Source organism: Miniopterus natalensis, chromosome 5 (genome assembly GCF_054644295.1).
Source record: "Miniopterus natalensis isolate mMinNat1 chromosome 5, mMinNat1.hap1, whole genome shotgun sequence".
Taxonomy (NCBI): Eukaryota; Metazoa; Chordata; class Mammalia; order Chiroptera; family Miniopteridae; genus Miniopterus; species Miniopterus natalensis.
The window spans coordinates 72,676,828-72,695,577 of NC_142085.1; the positions used below are offsets into that span (position 1 = coordinate 72,676,828).

Here is an 18,750-nt window from a genome sequence, read left to right on the forward strand (position 1 = left end):
TCACTATTGCAAAAACCTGATTATAAAAGAAGTTGTTCCATCAGTATTTCTTCTACTCCAGGGCCCCATAAGCATATTACTGGTGCAAAGTATTTATTTGATTCATTAATAAAAGTCTAAATGAAAATCTAAAAGTTTGATACTATAGTAGAATCTCTCTTCCTGATGTTAGTACCAATTGTGATTTTGATTAGTCTAAAGAGTACTAAATTTTATTACAGATGAAAACGTTTTTATTATTTTTATTCAGAGGGTTTTGAGCTTGATGTTTGGTAACCGTTCCCGATTAGTTATCAACACTGTATTTTAAAAACAATCCTTTATTCTGGCTTACTTTCAATGTCTCTTTTGCCAAATAGATTTAACTTTGGGGTTACTATAAACAGAATTTTAAACATTTATCTTCAAACGAATTTGTATGGCCTGACTGATTAAGAGTCTTTGTATACTGAAACGTAAATCTTATCTTTATGGGCCACTATATTTTAAGTAAATCTCATGCGATATCATCTGACAATTAGTTATTTATAATGGAACAATGTCCATTTGACTGAATCTAACTTTCATTACGTTATAGACTGGTTTTATCAAAGGACATGAATTTAGATACATTATATCCCACTTAGAAGTATACAATTGATTGATAAACTTAAATGATCTGTTTGATATTTGAAATCATAGGGATTAAGAATCACATAAGAAATTGTCATTTTATTTATAGCCAGCTAAGAATTCCCAAAATAGTTCAGATGACCTTGAGCAAAGGCTATGAAACAACCAACAGGTGTTTTTATATAATTTCAGAGTCAAAAGAGACACAAAGATGTTAGTAATTTGTTGAAAGTCACACTTGTAAATTATTATGTGGCCAAAACAAATAAAGCAAATCACTAAGCTAGTTTCTACTAGGGTATAAACTGGCAAACTGAATGCTTTCAGATGCTTGCAGGAACAGGAAGTTCATAAAGTCCCACAACCAGGGTATAAAAATAGGGAGTGGTGGGGACTGTGGCAAATGTCCCAGTTTGCTAAGGGCATTTATATTTAAATTATAAAACAAAACAAACAAACAAACAAAAACCCCAAGCAAACAAGCAATGTTGGCCAAACAAAACCCTAGTCAAGTTTACCCCACAACGTCATGGGTCACTGTTTGACCCTTGAAGTTATTCTACCAAGCAGAACAAGCGTGAAGTAGAATTCTATGAAGTAGAAATAAGATGATTTGATATCTTCTAACCAAAACAACAACAATCTAATGTTTTCAACATCTTAACTTTCATTCATTCACCATTTCATTATTGAAGACCAACTACTTGCCAGGCATAACCTAGGCATGGACAATACACGAGTTAACAAAACATCCCACATGGAGCTTGAGTTACAGCTAAGGGAATACACTTATTTATTAAGGGCATGAATTATTTATTTAATAAAATAAGTATCATAGTATGTAAGGGAGAAAATAAAGCAGCAGCACGTGATCAGGATCATTTGTGGTAGGAGGGTGCAATTTTAATTGTGTGAGAAAGTTCTTCCTGAGAAGGTAGCTTTTCAGTAAAGATGTGAGAGGTGATATATCCAAGTGAGCTATCCAATAGGCAACTGGATCATCAAGTCAGGACTTCAGGGGAAAGATTCAAGCAGTAAATATGAACTGAAGACTTGAAACAAATAGCCATAGTCTACTTAAATGTCCCGGGGGAAAAACAGAACAAAACACAAAACAACAAGAAGAACAATATCTCACCTGGATCTACTTGTGAAGTATATGTCTAGGTATTAAGCTCATATTTTCGGGGCTTTGATGATTATAATTTATATTTCATTTAAACTTACTGAAATATGCATTTAACTCAAGTTTTCAAAGAGTAGGTATGTATTTTGTGCCTTATCACATTCCACTGGTGGCAAGGTGTGGGTGGGGGCTCTTTTTTATTAGAAAGGCCTATGATTTGAAATGACTTTTAGCGAATTAACCCATTCTGAGCCTTGTGGACATTGGAAGATAATATTCCCTTTCTTTCCAGAGAATGTAGCAAGTGAAATGTAGAAATATTCCATTTCTCCAGGAGCGTTGGGAGAAAGGTGTTACAAAAATAGAATCATACATTCTGTAACAGCACTGTTGCTGGCATTAATTGCATGCTTTGTCTTGAAATTCTTTATCTCTTTTGGCTAAGTCTTCATACTGGCTTCAATGTCTCCCTTCCCTGCTACTCCTTTATGCATTTCATTGGCTTTGTGGCTCCCAAGTGGTGTTTATAGGCTGATTAATGAAGGTTTTATGATGTTTACTTGATCTTCAGAGAGGCCGGCTGTCAGTAAATGCATGGGGCTCTCCTCTGGCCTTGGTCAGTCGAGGTGCCCTCCAAAACTGCTGAGTGGAGAACCTCTCCCTCTGCCCCTGAGGGAATTCAAGCCACAACTGGCCTATTGTGTTCCTCCAGGCGGTGAATTGCTCTGCTGGAGGGAGTAACTGACTGTGAGTGGCTTTCAGAGCCGCTCAGAGACAAGTCACAGTGGCTCTCTGAAAGCCGAAGCAGCTGTGTGGGTGAGAAAAATGAATGCCTGGATACAAGCCGCAGCCCTGGCTCCTCGGCCACCTGGGCCACGGTCTTATTCAGAGCTACACCACCATTTGTGGAAAGCATTGTAAACAAACATAGACTGGGGCGAGACATCCTCCTTGCCCTGCACAAATCAAGAATTCCTTCAGTCAGCCTTTATAGGAGCCTGGTCTCCAAACTGCGCCAGACTTAGAAGCAACTCTCTCTCTAGACATTGGGGAGAGAAAGTAAAGCCCTCTGTCCACCATGCAGCTACTCTTACTGAGCACTGTGTATGCAAAATATTAATCTATTTTTTTTGCTAAATCCAGTTGGCCCTGATTTTATTAATTTATTTATTTGAAAAGAAAAAAGATAGCCTGGTCCTGGCCGGTTTAGCTCAGTGGGTAGAGTGTCGGACTGTGGACTGAAGGGTCTCTGGTTTGATTCCGGCCAAGGCCACGTACCTGGGTTGCAGGCTGGATCATGAGCCCTGGTCGGGGCGCACACGGGAGGCAACCAATTGATGTGTCTCTCCCTCTCTCTTTCTCCTTTCTACTCTCTCTGAAAAGCAATGGAAAAAGTATCCTCCAGTGAAGATTAAAAAAAAAGCCCACAGCAATACTCCCTCAAACTACAAAATAGCCAGATGTGATTAAAGAGATTGACCAGCTTCTGGGGATTTTCTAGGTGTGGTTTTTTCCTACTATGTAATAGTAAACAGATACTCTTCATTTAAAATAGGTTCACTGATAATGATATCAACTGATGCAGAACGTTCTAGAGTGTTCAGATACTTACTTGTGAACTCCTGCGTGTTCCCTCTTTTGAACACATCCCCTCTCCGTTTCCCGTCTGCCTTCACTTTGAGTTGCAGCTCCCAAGGACAGAAGCTCACTCTTACACCCCCAGAGCTTAGCACTGATCCCAGCATATAGTAAGTGACGAAGACATTTCTGTTGATTGGTTTAAAGCCAGCTACTATGCAAGACACAAGGTATAAAAAATAAGAAGCAATTATTCTTAAAAGGCAATAAGGAAATGGGCAGTGGCAAAATAGTGTTAAAGCTAGTGTGAATTCGTCTTTGGGGACAAGTCGGGTAGGACTGGGATGGGGATGGGTTTTGGATGCAGGGGATAGCATGTTTAAAGGCAGGCTCGTAGAGAGGGCTTGGCTGGAGCCAACCTTGCGGGCAAGCATGTATAAGACAGAAAGCCAAAGAGACGAGAGGGTCAGGTATCCAAGGGGCTGGAATGCTTAAATGCTGAAGTGTTATTTTCAACTCACAGGGAGAGAACCCTTAAGAATTTTAAACTTGAGTGGTATGATCTGATTTGCTGTATTCTGGATGACTTACAGTAGGTCCAGGGGAAAGGGAACCTAAACTATAGGAATGAGCACTGCGTGCAAAGGGGGTTTTAAGAGTGCACATCTTCTCATGCATTTCTAAACCCAGGAGAGCTTCTAAAATATGAAGGCTTACCAGAGGCTTTAAATTTTTTTAAATTTTATTTTCAAGCTCTATGTGACCTGGATGGAGGTCAAAGAAGACTGAATGGAACATAAAATAAGCAGGGTCTTGGAGGCCTGGGGGGCCAGTAGGATAGGAAGTCCTGGCAGACCCAGAAGAGGGCACTGGGAGAGGGTTATCTCTGTAACTTCCACTCTATATAATACAGAGTGGAAGTGCTATTCTGCACCCTTTGTTGGAGCCCTACAGTACTAGCCTTCAGAAACCATCTCCTTCCTTTCTCTATTCTTCCTCACCCCCAAATCTAGTACAGTGTCAGGGCTTTATTATTTCATGTAGCTGTTAATTTCTACAGAGGTGAAAATGAACTGGATTAAGAGAATTGGATTCTAGTTGTAGCTTTGCCACTACCTTGAGCAAGTCACTCAACCTATTTGGACTTCAGTGTCCTTATCTGTGACATGAGGCTTGGAGCAGGTGAGCTCTACAGTCCTTTGAAGCCATGTCACAGGTTCAAGGCTATTTATTCGCTGGAGTCCCACTAATATGATTTGGATGCCCCACTTCTACAGTGTGCAGCACTCAACACAGGTTTATCGAACGAAGAAGTGATCAATAACCTTTGCTTTACCCAGTCACAGGCTCCCACAACTCTGTGTCACTTCCGTTTGATAAACTGAGAAAAAAGAAAAATCCACAGGCTTTTAAAATAATTTTATGGTGTTAAGGACAGTGGTTAGAAAATCCATTTAAATTGCAATGAAAAAGACTGAATGCTTATTATTTGAAAGACTTATTATTTGAACTGTGTACGTTACTTAATTAAGTTGAAAGTGTTAAATGAAATGGAAGATGATTAACATCCAAAATGGGGGCTTATTACTACTCCCTGGTGTCTCTGCTTCTCCACCGAGTCCTCTTATACAAGAAGCTGCACAGCACACTCCCCTTCAATTTTATGCAAAACCAATTTTCCTCCAAACGATGCTTGTGCTGCCTCAGTAATTTAGGTTTCTATTCTAGGATTCTATTTTTTCTCACTTCATATTTTATAAAAGAAAATGGTAAGACTCAATTTTTCCCTGAAAACAAGAAGAGAGTCAAAGAGAATAAATAGCTATTTATTAAGTACCTACTGTGTCCAAGAATTGTGTGAGGTTCTAAAAATGTGGAAGATAGGAGAATATATCGACAATGAATTGCAGATGTTTGAGGATCCCACAGAAATTGCTGAAATTGGAAAACTCACTGTGACCTCAGGACAGTCGAGACAGAGAAAAATGACTGTTACTATGAGTCTGTGTAAGTGGAGAATGAAAAAAGATATTTTTTAGGACATACGCATTTTTGTAATATGCAAAATAATAATAAAAGTAAAGCTAAAGGGTCAGAATCAAAGAAAGGTCCTGGCAACATTACCCCTGGTGACCTCACTCCCTTCATATATGGTGTGACTCACCAATGGATATCAATACAGTGCCTCATGAGCTGACTTGTGAAAGAAAAAAAAAAGGAAATGGGGTATATAGTCCAGAAATATGCATTTATTGCATTACATTAATATGGTCCTCGTTAAACCCCAAAATGAAATAGCAGACCTTTCAGCTTTATGGGGAGAGCTTCCCATACAACACTGTGCATGAAAATGTGATTTGTAGACACTTCTGACCATCACTCTGTACCAATCTTTTACTATAAAACAAACACTCGGACAACTCAGGTATCGAGTTCACTCACAGATTTGGAATCAACGGGTGTTTAGTAAGTACCATGAGCGATCTTGTAAGCAAGAATATAAACACTCAGCCTTGCTTAGAAAGGCCCGTGTTGGGTACATTCATTGTTTTGTCAGCCTGGCCCTTTCCCTTTCTGATGGTAAAAGCAGCCCCGCTCCCATCCCACCTCCACTTTCTCATTAGAAACGACTCATCCCAAATACTATGACTGTGGCGACCCGCCAAGGATAGTCCGCGGGGGCCTGAACAGGACAGGTATGCGATTCAAGCAAAGGCCGTTATAGAACCCATGCCGCTGGCCGTGGGGATTGGTCCAAGGGCTGGCATGTGACCCAAATCCTTCTGTGTGATCTTTTTAAAAAAATTTTTATTTTCATGCTGAGAGGTAGAGCTCTCTCTCTCTGTCTCTTTCTCTCTCTCCCCCTCCCTCCCTCCCTCTCTCTCTCTCTTTCAGGGGATTGCAAGCTCTACGGATGTGCCTGAGGAATACCACATCTCTTTTCATGTGGAAGAGCCTGAGACAGGAGCCCAACTACTGAGAAGCAGAAGTGAGAGGCAGAGACACATTAAACCCAGATTTTAGTGTGTATTTTTAAGTGCAGGCCAAAGTGTAGTTAGATGCAAAGAATGAAATTACACAGGAAAAATAAAGTTGCTTTTAGGTAGATAAACTCATTCAAAATATTTTACAAGCTGAATAGCAGGAGCACAGAGCACAGATGCTGAGTTGGGGCAGTGGAGGGTGGAGGGTGGAGGGTAAAGTGCTGTCCCTTAGGTCCCTGCTGTGCCAAGCATTACCCTTTTGCCTGCTGGATTGTGGAGAGTTTTTGAAGCGTGCTTGGGGACAGGAAGAAACAGCTGGGCTGGTTAAGGGCAAGGGACACTTGGAAGGTTCTGGACAATGGCTATTTACTAACCATTCCATAATGGAGTACTGGTTTCAGACTTGTTCTGATTTTAACAGGAATACTGACAAACGAAGGAGCACTGAAATTGAGAGCAGGTAAAACAGGGAAGGAGAGTGCCATGGTTAGTTACATGCATAAACTTGGTTAGGCTTTAGTACCTGGTTATTATTAAATTAAATACTAATCAATGTGTTGCTGTGAAAGAATTTTGGCCACATCTACAATCAGTTGACTTTAACTAAAAGAGCTACCTATAATCTGGATTGGACTCATCCAATCCTTTGAAAGGCCTTAGGGACAAAAATGGGATTTCTCTAAGAAGAAATTCTGCCTCAAGATCGCAGCATCTACCTTCTGGTCTGCATCTACCTTCTGGTCTGCATTTACCTTCTGGTCTGCCCTATACTTTTCAGATTTGCCATTTCAACAATCACATGAGCCAATCCATTGAAATAACTCCCTTCATATATATTTCCCAATGGTCTTGTTTCTCTAGAGAACTCTGATACAGAGATCAAACAAGAAATATAGAGATGAAAAGCTTAGGAAGGCCATGAAAACAGTTTTCCAGTATTTGAATAGCTATTATGTGAAAGATGAACCAATTGATGGAGGTAACAGCAAGGCATATTCGGGCCTCCCATATACAAAAGTTAAATAGAGCTTTCTTTCAGAGAAGGCAGCTGCCTTATAGAGAACACATCAAAGATGAATCTGACCAACCTTTTACCCCATGAGGAATGTGCCAAAATAATGCATTTTTTGGTTCTAGGCATTAAATAAGTCTCTTCCTCATAGCACTTAAAATTTTTATTTGCTCTTATAACTGTTCTTCCCAGAACTTCACTATGGCTCATATAAATAATATTTCTAAATTGCGGATCATTGTATTAAGCTCAAAGCTCCTAGATGCGTATTCCTCAACATTCATGCTCACATGGTTCTCATTTCATGAAAGATAAAGTTGATGCTTTCCTGGTATGGTCCAACCATGGCATAACAGATCAGGATCTGGATGAGAATAGCAAGTTTATAAACTTTCAGCCAGTGTTTTTCTTACCAAACTAGGTGGCATCTCTCGGCCCAATGGTGTCAGCGATGTACAATTTCCACAATGTTTTTGTGAGACTGTGGTAAAAACAAAAAACTTCACTGCTAGGAAGCATAAAATTTAGAGCTGAATGTTTGAAAAGACTATCTTTGAAATGCACAAATGGCATTGTTAAGCTGTAATGCCTAACTTTTTTTTCACACTGTCTGCCTCTCTCATAACTACTGAGTGAATCTTATACAAATTACGTCAAAGCTGGCAGGTGTCTTAGAAACCAGCCAACTCTGCCTTTGAAATATATCCTTGAAGTGTGCCTTACACACCCAATTCTGGGTGCCATCCTGCAAGCACATACTCGTGGAGGGCTTCACCCTTAAATTTTACCTCCTCCGATGTACACTTCACGCAATTGCTTGCTATAATTATTTTTTCTACTCTTCAGCAACTTTGGCTGAAATATGGAGCCAATATAAAATATAATTACAATATAATAATCATCCCTTGCCACTGGAGATGAATATAATGGATTTCCTCATTTAAAACTAGACACCTGTTAGCACTAATCATTAGGTCTTTGATGAAAATTATACCTGTTTTAAGTCCCTGTGTCTAGTTGCCTTGAAGGATTTTGTATGTGTTCTAATATTGGTTAACATAATCTTGTTTCTGCTTTCTTTTATTTCATTAAATTATACGCAATTATATTAGTTCGGCAGGATGTAGACTTTGACATATTTAATAAATAATTTTTTTAAAGGGGAAAAGTATTATTTCATATCAATCTGAAAAGAAACAATAAACCTTAGGATTGACTATCTTTCTCATGACTTTTCTAAAATCTTTATGGTGCTTTTAATTATTTATAGTCTCATTTTTCTGGAAATGAAGAAATTTTTTTTTTAATGAAGAAATTTTTAAGAAATACATTTTAAATCCTAAGAGCTGGCATGTCCTGAAAAATATTTTTTTTAGTTCTTGACTATAAGAAAAGTTCTTTCATTTAAAATTTGAAGTTATTAATTTTTTTAGTTAATCTAGGTTTCCAGACCTATTTCATAATTCTACATATAATAGCTTCTTTAAAAGAAGCATAATTCACAATAGTAATTAAATGATCAATTCAGCTTACAGCATATAAATAGGCAACCAGAAAGATATTAACTGTGGGGTTTTTTTAAAGCACATCAAAGTCAATTTTCATCAAATTTCTTGCTTTCAGCTCCAAGACTAGGAGATTTCTGTGAGAGAGAGAAAAAAGATGGTCTATTTCTTCTCAGCAGATCAGTAACTTGAACTGAGTTCCCTAAATTTGCCTCTAGATAAAACTGTTAGCAGACGGTTTGTCCCGGACTCTCCTTAGGTATCAGTGATATTGTCCGGGGCTGCCTGAGGTCCCAAGCCAGGATAGAGGCAGGACATCTATCTCTAACCACTGTCAGGGGCCCCAGCTCCAGCTCCACCCCTGCCCTCAAACATCACCCGGAGGTCAACCTTAGGAGGCTGGCTTCTGGAAAAGGGCTTGGGGTCATTTGTACAGGAAACACCAGGTGGGCTGGGAGCGTGGTGTACAGGGGGCTTGGTCAGCAGGGGGGTCAGTGCTCTGGTGGGTGTAGGCCAGGGCTCCAAGCCATTGGCTCCCCAAGGCCAACCGAAGGGGCATTACAGAAACTACTGCCTGGCCTTAAGGGCAATGCGGATGCAAGGGTTCCCTCCCACCTCACAGGCCATCCCCAGTTCTCTTAACTTCTACTAGGCCAGTGGTTCTCAAACTTAAGTCTACATGGAGAGCTTTCTGCATTCCATCTCCAGAGTTCCTGATTCAGTAGATCTAGGGTGCGGACCAGGCTTTGCACTTCACTGAGTTGCCAGGTGAAGCTGATGATGCTGTTCCCTGGACCCCGACTTTAAGAACTAGTGTTCTGGGCCTTGCAGAGTTCTTGCTTTCCCCCCTCAGTGTCTCTTCTCTTCCCTCAAATGGAGGAGGGGTTTTTGTAGCCATGGTATCCTCTCTTTACTCACAATGCAAGCAATTTTTTTCTCTTTCCCATGGGAGAAGTTGTGAGTATTTTCCAGAGTGACTATTTACTTATCTGATTCATTTGACTATGTCTCAGTTCTCAGGAGCCTGTTGGTGCAAACAAGGTAACAGCCAAATTATGCCTCTTAGTCACAGTCTCCCTTCAGAGTGTTCCCAGACATAAATCCAGTTGTGTGTCTGTGTGTGGATGTGTGTACTTTAGCCTCATCTGTGCCTTCAGCCCTGCCTGTGGTTTCTTGGCTTCTCCCAGCCACTTTTGCATCCTTGTGATGCCTTAGCTGCTCAGTGTCAATGCTGGCATGAGGGGACAATGATGGGGTCAGGTGGCCAGGGGTGAAAAACACCCCTCTGCCCAGCTCTTCTGTCTCATTTGGTCATCACCAGAACCCAAGTGGCACAATTCATAAGCAGACTTTCAAAGCCACTGCAGAACACTGCTCTTCAATGTCTTGTCCTGACATCCCCTGCTCCACCTCTGTGCAGTCACATCCCTTGATGTAGACAGGGAAACAGATGCTATGTAGTTTTCTCCTAACTCTCCCCCCTCTTCATTCTCAAAGGACTGTACCCCCAGTTCCTCCCTTATTCCTGGGTAGCGCCTTCTTCTTTCTTCAATTAAAAACCAAAAGCACACATGCATGTCATTTTGTATAAATAGATACTTACTGAGAAACCCTCTCCCAATTCCATAGATGAACATTTCCATTTGGGGTTTATCTGGACACTGTGCTGTATTGTCAACACAAGAACACAAGTCTATTTTTTTATATGTTCAAACATTCTTGAAGCCTATTATTTGTTAGGAGTTTGTAGAAGCAGAAAAAATATATGGTTATAGTGGAAAAAACATGAATGCTGACATTGGGTTGGATGGGATTTGAATTCTGGCTGGAACACTTGCTGTAACCTTAGTCATGTTACTAAACTTCCTGAGCCTCAAGGTCCTTACTAAGTGGAAGTATTGCCTGACTGACAAGGCTATTGCAAGGACCCAGTAAAACATGTGAGAGTTACTATGGACCTAATTGATATTAATTTCTTCCTTCCTTCTTTTTATCAGGATTGAGGATTAGATAAAGAATTCTGGACTCCTTCCTTGTACATTCTTATATATGCGACCTCTCCACTACCTGGTGATATGTCTATTTTCCCGCTAATAATTATCATTATCATCATGATGATTATCATCATCAGACAACTATCTCCAGAACAGAATAGCTGTTGTGAGGATTAATTAAGATAATGTTTGTGGAAATGCTTTGTAAACTCTAAAGGTTTATACAAATGTACATTATTACTAAAGGCCACACTGATTTGCCACAAGGTTGTCGGGTTGGCTACCAAATACACTAAAATCCAAATGATTGATTAGGAGGTTGTTTTGTTTTGTTTGGATATTTGGTGCCATGTGTAATCTATGACTATGTACAATGCTATAAATTTCTGAATGATATAATTTCTGAGGTTATAAAACGTGAGTTTGATGTTTCTCCTCCATTCTAGATTCATAAATATTCAGTATTCAATAAAAGAAGGACTCTTATTTCAGTAAAAACAAAATCAAAATTTTACCATTGTATCCAGCTATAATATCCCAATACATTAAAAGCAGCTTGCAATTTTTGAAGGTCTACTGCATCCAAGACATTATCACCTCTTATGCATAGTACCCCAACATTATCACCATTTTATAGATGAAAAATACTGAGGTTCAGAGAAGTTGCTTGACTTGCCTAAAGTCACGGGGCAAATGAGATGCACAATCCAGGTCTGATTCCTTTCAGAGTCCTGTCTACTACCTTCCTGATGCCTCTCCAAAAAAATGTGCTGGATCTCAACAAAAAATTGGCAAACACATTTTAATCCTAGGACCCAGCATATACAGTGTGATTGATGCAATTAAATAAATTATTTCTTTAAAAAGTTATTTGAGTTTAATAATAAACAGAAACAGCACTCACATAAATAAGTATGACAACTGGTATATTAGAGAGGTGCTTATTAGTTCTGGGTGTCTGCCACTCTCTCTGCTTTTTCTGAGGAAAAAACCAATGATGTGACTTTGCCATACTGGACACAATTGAACAAAAACTAGGCACCCGGCATGGAAGCAGCCTAGAGGGACTAGTTGCCCTATGAGAGGGATTAGTATTAGAATTCTTCCCATACTTAACCTTCAGTAGCAATTTGACACCATTTTGAGGGGAGTCTGTGAGACTTTCAGGGAGAACCCTTGGTCAGTAGCACGGTGAAGGTAGAGATGAACATAGATAAGCAGCAGGCGTTTCAATGTCAATGAGAAGATAGGTTTGGTTGAAGTAGAAGGCTCTTATGTGAGAGTAACAGAAAATGAGTCTGGAGGAAAGTTCAAAATGGAACATCTTTTCTAGGTATAAAACATAATATCCTCAGAATCAGAGTTTCTAATTGGCAGTGAGATGTCCCCAACCATCTTATGATTAGAAACATGTTTGTTCATCCTCAGGAGGCCCCTTAACAAAAAAGAGAATGTGTATGAAGGGTCACCATGGGGGAGCCTCCATGAACCCCACGAAGAAGTCAGCCAAAACAAAATAATCCATAAAATTACAGATGTGGTACTGGGAAGTCCTAAATGCTTTCTTCTCATACCAGAAATGCTTGGTATTCAATAATTTTTCCTCTGTGTTATGTTTTCTGTACATTTAATAATTTTTCCTTGGTCCATGTCTCATCATTAAAGAGGACCACGTCAACACTAGAAAATTTCCATTAGCAGAAAACCACATTTTATTCGATCACTCATGAGCCATCATTTGTAATAATCAGTGTCAGTTAAGCTATAGCAACAGATGTTAAAACACACATAGTAACTACAAAGGCTCTTTTAATGTCAGTTTAATTTAAACCTTAACCTCAGATTTTTTCCACAGATACAGCGAGAAACCACAAGGATCCTCCTGTCCTAATGTTCCTTCCACAGACTGCAATAAAATTTCTTGTTTTGGAAAGAGAGAAACCTTCTGAATCAGCAGTCAGGGCCTCTGTGTTTGCCATGGTCACATCACATGTTCCGTACATTAGCCTTCTTAGGGCCTAGGGGAAAATGTGTTTCCCTCCCCCACCCATTATCTTCACTGTGGAGTCTGGCTACACATTTCAGATAGAAAGTAGTGTGCTAAAATTGTAAAGATACTTTTTCAAAAACCTTTAGAAGATGGCAATAAATTTAAACAATATTAACTGAGTCTTTACACTGGACAAGCTAGTGCATTCCTTAGGGGGATAAACGTATGCATAATTGAACAAACATTCACTGTTCAGGAAGTGTATAGTCTAGAAGAGTGTTTCCAATAGAAATATAATGCAAACCACATACATAATTTTACATGTTCTATGAGGCACATTAAATGAAAAGAAAGATCAAATTAATTTTAATAATACAACTTGTTTAACCCAATGTATCTAAAATATTTTCATTTCAAAATGTAATCAATATAAAATTATCCATGAGATTTTTTGCATTTTTTTTTTTTTCATACTAAGTCCTTACACTTTGGTATGTACTTCACACAGAAAGCACATCTCAGTTCAGACTAGCTACATGTAGGTCGGTAATTTCACACATATTGTGTGCTCAATGGCCACATAGAGCTAGTGGCTACCATATTGGACACTCTACATTAGTACTTAAAAGAGCTGAGGATATAAATGACTGCTATAAAAGCTCCATTTGGTTTAGGGAGAGGAGGAGATGTTCCATGGAAAAGATAGCACTTGAAACTGGTGGTCTAAAAACTGGGTATAAGTTGGAGAGATGAAGTGTAGTTCACGCTGAAGGAACTGTGGAAGCAACAACCTGGGGGAGAGAAATGACAGGGAATTGCTGCTCCATTCAATAAGTGTCTTCGCATTGTGCTCAAGCTAACAACATAACTTTTTAAAGAGGTCTATGAGGTCCTATCGAGTTTTTCTGCTTTACTCTCTAAATCTGTCCCCTGTATTCAGTCTCTGTGCTTGAGCCACATGGTCTAAGTGCTACTTCTCATAAACTCCTTTCTTCCCTCCTGAGTCACAAGAAGTGCCCTGCTGGAACTTAATCCGCTTTGGCTGATCATTGCTCCTAACATGCAGCATAGTGCTCAGTAGAGAGTCTTCAGTAAATATATTTGAAAGAGCAAATGAATGATTTGCAGGGAACATGCAGGGAAGATGGGAAAGGTCCCAGTGGAGGACCTGTTGCTAGGGCCTTGGGCTCCAGCTTAAGGGTTTGAAATGACTTCTGTGAGCAGGCCAGTTGTACACCTCTCACTGCATTTTAAAGGTTTCTCTGCAGCTCAGGCTGTGGAGGATGCTTTGGGGTGAGGAGAGACAGGTGGCGGAAGACTCTGTTAGGAGCTTTTGAAGGAGCCAGATGAGAATTTATCAGGTCCTTGCTGTAGGAGAGTGGTGGGCGTATACATTGGACACAAATTACAACAGGGGAGCAAATCATTTCACAGAAAATGTACACTCTCAGAAAAGAACTTCTGCCATTTTACAGATGAGCAAAGTGAGACTCAGAGAAATTAAATGACTTTAAAAAAATTAAACCTTAAAGAGCTCATTGCTCTGCACAAATGGATTTCATTATGAAAATGAAGCCCAGGAATAGGTCCCACACTATAGAAGAAGGGATCATTTTACAAGCATATTAAGTAGTAAACACATGCAAGTGGGGGAAAAAGATGAAAGGAATCCACAGTGCATTTGAATCATAAAAGAAATGGCTTTAAAAGTTTCCAGTGTTAGACATAACTAACCTTAAAGCACAGAAGCTGGTCACATAGTAGTCAGTCAGAGGTTCTGATTTAGCAGTCACCTAACTATTTCTATTTTCTAAGAATGTCATGAGTACTACCAATACATCTTCACAATGATGGAAATGTCAAAGGGTTCCCATTTGACAGAATATTTTTTTTAAAAAGACCAAAAGAGGGAAATGAAATGTTAGCACCATGATTAGGAGGCTTCTTCTCCAAGTCTTCTGTTGGTTTCATAATTAGTAACTTCCTTGTTTCTAGGCTGTTCTCAGGTAAATTTCATGTTTTTTTTTGGTCTCAGAAGAAGGTGGGAAGGAGAGAATATTTTCATTTTTGAAGAATTAAACTCCAGGAATCGATACTTTAGGATCTGGACAATGTAAAATGGCTCATAATTTGCTGGTTTTTAAAAAGCTAGAAAAGTCTTACTATTTCATTGAGAAAGATTTGGAAAATTTTTAAATCTTAAGTAGTTACAATGAACTAAGATGACATTACAGAGGAGTATTAGACTTGACATTTCATGAGGCTTTCTTGGTCATAATGTTCCTAAGTGGTGGAACCTTTAGGTTAGAGGCGAACAAGAGTATTAGGTCTGCGTTTACTTATTGGTCATGCTCCAGTTAAAAAAAAAAAAAATTAAGCTAGGCTGTACTGTTGACATTGTAAAGCCAAAACAGAGCTGATTGGATAGAAGTTTTACTTTCAAACCAGTTGTTTTGATATCATGTAGATCAAACTTTAAATCTCAAGATTTGATAACATTTGCTTTAATAAAAACTTGTACTTCAAATGTCAAAAGTCCCCACAAGTCAGACCACTTACTAAGGGATTATAATTAGACTTGGAATTCATATTGATTACCATTTGTGAGTTAAGAAAAGTAAATAGTGTAAAACCAGGCTCAGGGAAGCATGGATATTAAGATGATTTATGGAGACATTGGAGACATAAATCAGATATAATTATCTGATTTTCAAAAACTCGTCATCTTCACCTCCTCAAATGGTCTCATAATTCTTTGATGACGCACAGCCGAGAAGTGCTTATGTCAAACCTAAATGAGCACAGGGAAAGACAAATGTACGTCTGAGCAACCATGTGAGATGCATCGTTTCTCCTGAGGATTTCACTCAAAGACTGATTTTTCAAGGAAAAGCCAGGGAGAACGAAAGGCGTCCAGTACTCAGGAGTTGGGCAATGCACGTGCCATGACTAAGGCTGTACTTTTGTACCCACTGATAATCAGCTGGAAGGTTGGGGTCTTTCTGAATCTTCTTCCAGACACGTGGTGGTGCATGTAGCTCAGGTCCTGAGCAAGAAATCTTTGTAGCAGTGAGGCCAGCCTTGGCTCCTAGCTCTCAGCCTTTCCTCTGCTCCCGTCCCATCTTCGTTTTTCTGCAGCACATTTTCCATTTAATGTGTTTTGCTTTTTTAAAAAAAATTTGTGGTGAAATATACAACATCAAATTTATCATTTTAACCATTTTTAAGTGTATAGTTTAGTACATTCACATTGTTGTTCAACCACACCGACAACCATCTCCAGAACTTTCATCTGCCCAAACCGAAACTGTGCCATTAAACACGAACAATGTGAACTCTCCATCCCCACTCCCCACTGGCCCCTGGCAACCACCATTCTACTTTCTGTCTCTATGAATGTGACTTCTCTAGGTACCTTATATAAGTGGAATCATAAAGTATTTGTTCTTTTGTGATAGGTGTGTTTTACTTTTTAAATTTTACTGACTAGCTCATTTTTCTAGAATACAAGAATCTAAGGCAGGTATTTCTGTCTGTATTATTCTCTGTTCCATTTTCAGTGCCTAGGAAGTCCCTGGGACTTAGTAGAGGCTCAATAAATATTTGTATGAATGAATAGTTCAGGATCAGCCACAATGCTACAGTAAGGCGAGAATCAGTCCACATTGGACAGGGGACTGCTGAGCACTCACTACGTGTTGGGTACTGTGGATACTGCAGGGATAAGCCACAGGGCCGGCCTCAGAGAGCTTGTGTCTGTGCTAGAGTCAAATGAAGGAAAGGTAAACATACCACGGCGATATCATTGCTATAACTGAGGACAGTTCACTGCTAAAGAAACAGAAAGAAAGTGTTTTCAGTCTTGGACGGTCAAGGAACAGCACTTTCAAGGTCGTACCTAACTGAGCCCTGCAGTAGGTATTGACCAGGCCAAGAGTATGGGGTTTAAGGTCAGAAGAACATTATAAGGACTTTTTTGAGACTTGAATCCTTCTGACTTACTGGTAAAGCCTAAGGATCCTTTCCTAGAACAAGTTTTTAATGAATAAAGTAAAATCATAGGATGACAGAGGCAATCAATTATATTAAAGTACAGTTAGCAAAATATTTGTAAAAATATTGTTAATGCTTTAGATAACAAGGTCTAGATGAGAGCTAATCACTACTGTGAATATCTCAGCAATGATAAGTATACATGACATAATGTGGTACCTTCAACAACTGTCAAGTGAATGAAAATATCTGTGATTTCTATGAGTGATAAAAATCACAGGCCCTGGTAATACTACTCAAGGTTGCTGGCTACATTCATAGCACTAAATTTCAGTTAGAGCTTAATGAAAGTAAACATGCAATTTTTGCCTCCAAGTTTCTGAATTCCACCCACAGAAAACATCTCGGATCCTGCAAAGGGTCTGTAAACCCCAGGTTAAGAGCCCCTGGATTGGTGGCAGGAGGGTGCAGTTGAGGAAAAGTAAAGTGTTCAGCCCATTTGGAGGAAGGAATTCAGTGGCTGAGGAAGGGGAAGGTAAGGAAAGAGATGCAGGGCCCACCTTGGCAAGCTTTACATGCAGTGCCAAGGAGTTAGGACTTTCTTTTGAGATTGTGATGCGCCATTGAAAAGTTGTAAACCCAGGGATCCCGAGCTCTTTTAGACTGCAGTTTGGAGGATCCCACAGGGTAAGGCTGGCAGCAGGAGGCCAGTTAGAAGGTGGAGGCAGCTCTCCAAGGAAGGACCAGGTCGCCTGAGCTAGGAAAACGGCAGAGCAGACTCTAAGTAAATGGAAGTGAGAATCAAAGCTATTTAGGAGACAGAATTCACCAAAGTGGATTCCCTTCTACTCCTAAACCCAAGACTCCAACCATGCTAGCACGAAAACATTTCAGTTCTTTGAAGTTCCTACAGTAAGAGATGGTGAGCCTAGAACGTCCAGTGAAAAACCACAACAGTTGCCAGAGAAGCGATGTGATGAACTGGAAAGAGAATCTCACATCTCATCAAATGACGCTGACCTTTCCATCTGGGTGACCACGGGGAAGTAACTTAGCCTTCTTGACGCCCAGCACCCCTGTTGGTAAAGCAGGGCTAAGGACACTTGCATTCCTGAGCTGTGAGACACAAGGAGGAAGGAAAAAAAAATCATTGAACATTTTCTACGTTAAGTGCTATGAAAATGCCACTTGTGCTAGTGTATTATAATCAAATAAAGGGCAGTTACTACTGTAAGTCAGCATTTACTAAGAGGTGAAGAGGCGTTTGGAGAAAGCAACCCTTGCAATTCCTGGTAGCTGGGTGAGCACCGTGGAGCACATGGAAGTGCAGCTGGCTCTTGAAAAATACGTAGAATTTAGTTCAGGGTGAGGTCAGGGTCAGAGGTGAGCAAAAGGAGGGCTTTTCAGGTAGAAGAACAGTAAGAAGGAAGAGCTGGAGGCCCTGAGGTACCCCTGAGACAGCAGAGGTGGGGAGTTACGTCCGAGTGCAGGGGAGAAGATAAAGCTGGATATGTCCAGGATGGGGGAGGCTTTGAGAACCGCGCAAAGTGGTCACTAGCCAAACAGTAAACCCCATAAAACGTGTGGTCCCTAACATTATCATTATACTCTGGCTTAGTAAGCCGCTTACAAAAAGAAAAGGTTTCCCAATCAGGAAAAAAGATTTCCAGTCTGGACATAGTCAATGTTTGGATATGTCTGTTTATTCTAGTTTCAAAGAAAGAATTAGGCCATTTCCTTCTGACAGGGTTTTGGAGCCTCTGGCAGCTTTCTCAATCCCTGTGACTTTCTTTTTCTTTTCTTTTCTTTTCTTTTCTTTTCTTTTCTTTTCTTTTCTTTTCTTTTCTTTTCTTTTCTTTTCTTTTCTTTTCTTTTTTCTTTTCTTTTCTTTTCTTTTCTCTTTTCTTTTCTCTTTTCTCTTTTCTTTTCTTTTCTTTTTTTTTGCCTTGAGGTAGG

The 18,750-nt window shown here is 39.7% G+C and overlaps 1 protein-coding gene across 1 annotated transcript in view; it reads right to left on the minus strand.

Annotated features, from left to right (window-relative positions):
• Positions 1-18,750, minus strand: part of SGK1 (serum/glucocorticoid regulated kinase 1) — a 92,920-nt gene that overhangs the window by 59,890 nt on the left and 14,280 nt on the right. The window lies entirely within an intron of this gene.